Source organism: Calliphora vicina, chromosome 3, assembly GCF_958450345.1.
Source record: "Calliphora vicina chromosome 3, idCalVici1.1, whole genome shotgun sequence".
NCBI classification, from domain to species: Eukaryota; Metazoa; Arthropoda; class Insecta; order Diptera; family Calliphoridae; genus Calliphora; species Calliphora vicina.
In genome coordinates, this window is record NC_088782.1 from 211,423 (window position 1) to 218,200 (window position 6,778).

The window sequence follows — 6,778 nt, forward strand, 5'->3', positions numbered from 1 at the left end:
AACTTTTCACGTTACAATCTTAAGACTAAAAAGCTTAACAATTCTTCGTGTCGATCAAACTCATAAGACTGAAATGAACGCTTGTACGACAAATGTTTTTATAGTTATTTTTTCTTTAGCAAATACTAATTATTAAAAAAAGAGTTTTGTCTCTCAAGTTGAAGTTTACGATTTTGTAGCTTAAACATTGTTGCATTTTGTACGAGCACAAGTACTTAACTTTTAGTTTTTTTTTTATTCTTCTAAACGTTCCCAGCAGTTCTAGGAGACTGTCCCGAAATAGTGACCCCTAAACGATAGGTAACATTTATGGAGATAACTAGTTACATAACTATTTTAACATATATATGTCTGATAGCTGGTCCAAAGTAGTCAAGTAGTGTTATGTTACATGGAATGTCAGTGTACTTAAGCAAATATAAAATAAACTGTATAAGAATTGGTTTGTCTGAATTGCTCACAAAGAAGTGCATTACAAAATGAAAGTTTAAAGTGACCACACTCTAGATTACATAGAGACACTTAAGTGACAATTGTCTCCACGCTAGATTACAAGGGATGTATAAAATTACAAATTGACTTCTCTCTGCACTACAAAGAGCACATATGTATGTGTGAAATTACCTAACATTTATAAATTGGACCCAGTCAAGTGATCAGACATCAGTGACAATTACTGCCTATAAAAGATACATTGACTACTTGCTCAACTGCTGGGTTACATTAATATAAGAAAGAACAATTTCAACCAAATTATGTGTGAGTGACTGACTGAGTGTATCTGTGTATTTTATGTATTTTACATTTTTGAATAAGAGCCGTAGTCGAGGAAAACCGGTTAGTCATACTAAATAGCTTCATCTACTACAGATATGTATTTCCAATTTAGTAGATAAAATATTAGATCAAATTTAAAACAAGAATAAGAACCATATTTCAATTTTATGAACGTACAACTAACTGTCTAAAGTTTATGTAGTTAAAAGCGAAACAACTTTATTTTGGTTTTAATTTAATATACCTACATAATTAAAAGAATAATTATAATAAAATTAAAACGTGTTTTTATGCTCAACTCTTCGGGAAAAATACAATCTAGCCATGAACTGTTTTATGTCCTATGACAGACAGCACTAACTAGTACAAATTTACACACATTGATTATCGTACAAAAATAATTGAGATAAAGATCACTCTTCAATTTATGTTTTATTCCTTGAGTTGATTTAAATATTTATATTTGGAAATTACATATGTATAGGTGTTTTTGACAGTGATATATCAATTTTTATATAACACATTTAAAAGGATATATTCTTAATAAACGAAAGTTGGATTTTGCCCATTTTCACCAACTCCAGTTTGGTGAACATTAGTAAAAAATCATCCTGAAAAAATTTTAGGTAAATCGGTTGGGGTTAAGACGTGCCGCAAGCCCTCTGAAGTTTTGAGATGCATTTACAAGGGGAAAAAACGCATTTTTACAGTTTTTGTAAACATTTTGCCATTAAAAAATTACTTTTGCAATTTAATTTAAAAGAATTGAAATGTGTACGCAATTGTTGTTCTAATGAGACATAAAAAACAGAAATTGGTCAAAATATTATAAAGTTATTAAAAATTCGCTAGGCCATTAACGTGACTCAGGCAACTAGAACAAGAAATGTAGCAACAAAATTAACAAATTTTGATAAATATTAAAATAGCTCATTTTTACTTAAAATATATCCATATTTACTTGTATATGAGTTTATGTCTTCGTAGGATACCGTTAACGTATTCGCAGGTATGACCAAAAAAATGAAAATTTTTTAACGGCAGTTTCAAATCTCCATTTTCAAATTTTTAAAAATTTTGTTAAACAAATTTCAGAATTTTTTAATCATCTCATTGGGATTTATTTGGCTATTTTTTGCGAATGCGAATTTTGGGCCGATTTTGATGAAACTTAACAAAAATATGACACAAAGCCTATTATTTGCAAAAACAGCAGACAAATTAAAATTAACCCTATATAGCACTTGGGGTTAAATTGACCCCAAACTTCGAAAACCATAAAAAAGATTATGATTTTAAAAGTTTGGGGTCATTTTAACCCCAAGTGTCATTAAGGGTTAATTTCCATTCTTGTGCTGTTATTATAAACCCTAGAGTTTATGTTATATTTTTGTTAAGTTTCATCAAAATCGGCCCAAAAATATACAATATTTCGCTATATTTCCAAGAGAAATTCCAAATATTAAAATTTTTTTTTATTTTTGACCTTCCCGATTTAGGTTTAACGTTTTCCAATTTTAGTAAAACTTTCAGAGTATAATTAGAATTATCTGGACTATAATATTCTGAATAGGTTTTACTTAAAATTCATAACAGTAAGGAAATAGAGCTCATTCGCTTGCGGCACGTCTTAACCCCAACCGATTTACCTAAAATTTTTTCAGGATAATTTTTTTGCTAATGTTCACCAAACTGCGGGGTGAGAATGGCCAAAATCCAACTTTCGTTTATTAAGGGCCACCCTAATATACATACAAGTGTAACTACTCTTATTTGGGGAAATAATTGAACATATATGAGTAGGTGAGATGCAAAACTCGATACAAAAGAATGGAGTAACATCTAAGAATTTAAAACATTCGACTAATTGAGCGAGTTTTGCATTTCACCTACTCATATATATTTACAACGCAATTGATAATGATCCTGAATTTACATATCGTCATATAAAATGCAAAATAACGTATCATCACTTTTCATAAGTTTATAGGAGAAGCAAAAAACGGTATAAAATGGAAACTACTATTGAAACTTAAATTATATTTTATACAAAAAAATTGTTTTTTCAAAGTACACTTTATGCTTGTGTCTTACGTTATTTTGAATTGTTCTTTTCTAAAACAAAAAAACGTATCATCAATATAAATTTGTATGAAAAAATAAAAACTTAAATAAAAATATGTTTTTTATTTTAAATAAAATCAGTTTTTTATTTTAATTACTAACAATTGCAAAAAATATTCAATCGCAACAAATTTATTTAAAAACAAGTAAGAGAGCTATATTCGGCTGTGCCGAATCTTATATACCCTTCACCAAATTACACTTAAAAATATTTTTTTTTAAATACTTTTAAAAAATTTAAAATTTTTTTGAATTGTTTTTAAAATTTTTTTTGTTTCAAATTGTTTTTAAATTTTATTTTTTTTTTTAATTTTAAAAAAAATTTTTTTTGGAAAAATAATTTATGAGAAAAAAATGTTTGATGAAAAAAAAATTCGGGTTAAAAAATATTTTTCCCGATTTTGACCCATTGTAGGTCCAACTTACTATAGCCTTAAATACATCGTTGCAATAGACTTTAAAATATCTATCATTAGATATGCATACTTAGACTTAGTAATCCAGATATAGATCAAAAATAGGCCAAAAATCGAGGTTGTCCCGGTTTTTTCCCGTATATCTCAGCCGTTTATGGGCCGATTTTGTCGACTTTTATATTGATGTATGAATCATGTATTTAAGTTACTTGGGGGCTACGGAAAGTTGATTTCAACATACAGACGGACATGTCTAGATCGACAATATATATACTTTGTGGGGTCGCAAATGAAAAATGTAGAAAATACATATACCCTTGCCACTCATGGCGAAGGGTATAAAAATTAAGAAACTACCTAAAAAAAGGTAAAAAACGATTTATTATTTAATTACTCAAAGCGTATACGTTATTTTTGTTGATGATACTTTATTTTGAATTTTGGTTATGACATGGTTATTATTGATAGTAAAAGTTTAAAATTTTGTACACATACATATGTAATATGATGTAGTGAATCGTAATCAATAATAAAATCAATTTCGAATTTTTTGATTATACGTTGTTTTGCATTTTAGGTGACGATATATACTTTATGAAAAATTACAAACTTACAGTTACCACTCAGGAGGATATAAAAATACATTTTCGGGAAACATAATTATTATCCAAATAACATATGAATATAATAATAATAATAATAAAACTATCTAAATTCTAGATCCTTAAATCACGAAATATTTAATTATTTGGAAGGTTTCAGTTATTTAATTTCGAATTTTCTTACATTTAATGTGCGATATGTTTAAGCATTTATACTTTGTACGTCATAGTTATCAAATATTAAATAAGGAGGCGCACGAAAAAATGGTTCATACGTTTTGGTTTATAACTTTATTATCCTACAAGCGAAATTGCTACCGTTTTAGTTTTTACATTTGTGACTACTTTCAGAAACTTTATTTGTAGAATTTAAATTGTCTAAGATAATATTTGTGGTACCATATTTATTTATTTGTTTAATTTCTCCGTACTCCGTATAACTAAACAGTTTTGTCCAATTTTCTAAAAAAACATCTGAAAAGCAACTTCAATTAAAAAATTTGAAGATGCTACAAAATCTTTAAAATGAGCTAAACAAAATTATGAAAACAAAAAACATTTTAGATATTTAATTATTAACTTGAACATTGCTGTTGTTAATAATACATATAATAAATATAAAACAATTCATTTATTATCTTAAATTCTATTACGAAACGTTAGCAATATTTTTTTTTCGTGCGCATTCCTTATAAGAAGCTTATAAACATTTTTTTCGTTTGGGGTTACCCCTGGTTATTATCTCATAAATTTCAGTTTAATTATTTCTTATTTTTTTCATTTTAGTAATTATAAATATTTGTAAATGAATTTAAAATGCATATTAAAAAATATTTTTAATTCGTTATTAGGAAAAGTTTAACTGAACACTCGCCATCCGTTTTAGAATACAGATACGAAAACCCCATTTATCATTCAATCTAATAATCAAGAAACGAAATATTCATAGAAGGACTTATGTACTATATGAAAATTGGACATCAGCTAAGAGCAAAGGTTCAAAAAATTAATTCTTTATTCAATTTTCAAAATAAAATTAAGCATTCCATTAATAAATATCCTGCTTAGTATTTCAAAGGAATCGAATTCATTCCATTAAGAATTAATTCGTTATTGAATCATTCATCAATTCGAATTCATTGCAAAATAGAATTAAAAATTAATTAATTCATATAAAGCTAAATAATTAGATTTTTTAGAGCGGTTGTATGGAATAGATGACTTCCATTTTCAAATTCTGAATTAAAATGTTTGTGAATTATGCTTAAATTAATTAATTCGGTTTAATGAAATCTATATATAGAAATGAAATGGACCATTTCAGCCGTGAGAACGGCTAGAGCGATTTGGCTGATTTTTATTTATTCGATTCGAAATTTTCAGGAGTTAGTTTGTGAAGAAAAAAATTCAAAAATTCCGGGTAAAACTAGGAATTTCTTTTTTTTGAGTCCAGTCAACTGTAATAAAAAAGCTACCTAAAGTATGCAGTACAAATTTAGATAATTTATTTGGAAATAAATAAGAACAGGCAGGTGGGGTGTGGGTTGGAGAAACTTGAAGAACTAACATTAGTAAATGCTACCGAGCGCAGCCGGTGCGGTCAACTAGTATATAATATTTAAAGTACAATAACAAGAATCTCAAAAAAAATTTCCAAGTTTTTGAAATTTTTAAAAAATTAAAATGTACAAAAATTGATATAAAATGTATGTCTCTAATATAAACCATATCTGAAGACAACAATGAACAATATTTGTGTTATGTATCACGAAATAATATTTTTTTATTGAATTATTCACAAAATCTCTTTTGTTTGTTTAATTAATACATTACTTGTATTAATTTGGATAACAAATTAGAATTGTGTGTCGCAATTTATTTAAATGAGTTTATTAACATAAAATCCGGTACAAATTTGAATCTTGAATAATTTTTTCTCCAATACGAAATTAATTTAACCTCAAAATATATTCTGATTTAAAAACAGTTACAAAAATGCTAATCAAATTCGGTAACACTCTACACTAAAAACTACAGTCAAAGTACATTCATGTAGTATTGACACATATTTTGGGTCGTATGATTTTACTAAATAACGAATTGACATTAGAACCTAAATATAGGATTGCTAAAGAAAGATATGAACAAATTTGCTAAACTTTTTAAATACCAAAATTTCCAACTTTAGCGATAGTGAACTCAAATCACCTACTTTACAGAAGACATGATTTTGAAACTTTGAAACAGGGGCCGAATTACCGCTTCAATATCGAGTAAAATTGATTGTAATTTTCTTATTTGAAATTACGGCATTCGATATCCAGCATAACATTTAATACATTTTGTTATAATTACGATATCGGAATTATTTTTCGATACGATAGTTCATTCGATCACGAATGCGGTTATTCGGCCCCAGGTTTTATGTTTGTTTTGTACGGTTTAAATCATTGCTCTTGTTTTCGCGCTTACGATTGATCATTTATTCACTTACCTACTGCACACAGTGAGGGATCTGAAAAAAAAGTGGAAATAAATCTGTAACTTCTAAATGCAGCTGTATCTACATATAAAGCGCATTTTTCGAAGAGCTTGAAAAAAAGTTTTTTGTTAATACAGTCGAGTTTGTCTTACCATAATTCCTTAATTGTTCTGATTTATATTTGCTAATTTATTTTTTGAAATTGTGAAAATCTGATTTATGATTTATATTCAAAAGTACTTCAGTTTTGTTTAAACTTAGTGAAGAAGTGTAATTACAATAAATAAACTTTGTGTATTATGTATAGAGTGTCATCAAATTTTAATAATATATAAATACACATAAACCAACAGGTGCACTCACTCTTTGTATTTTAG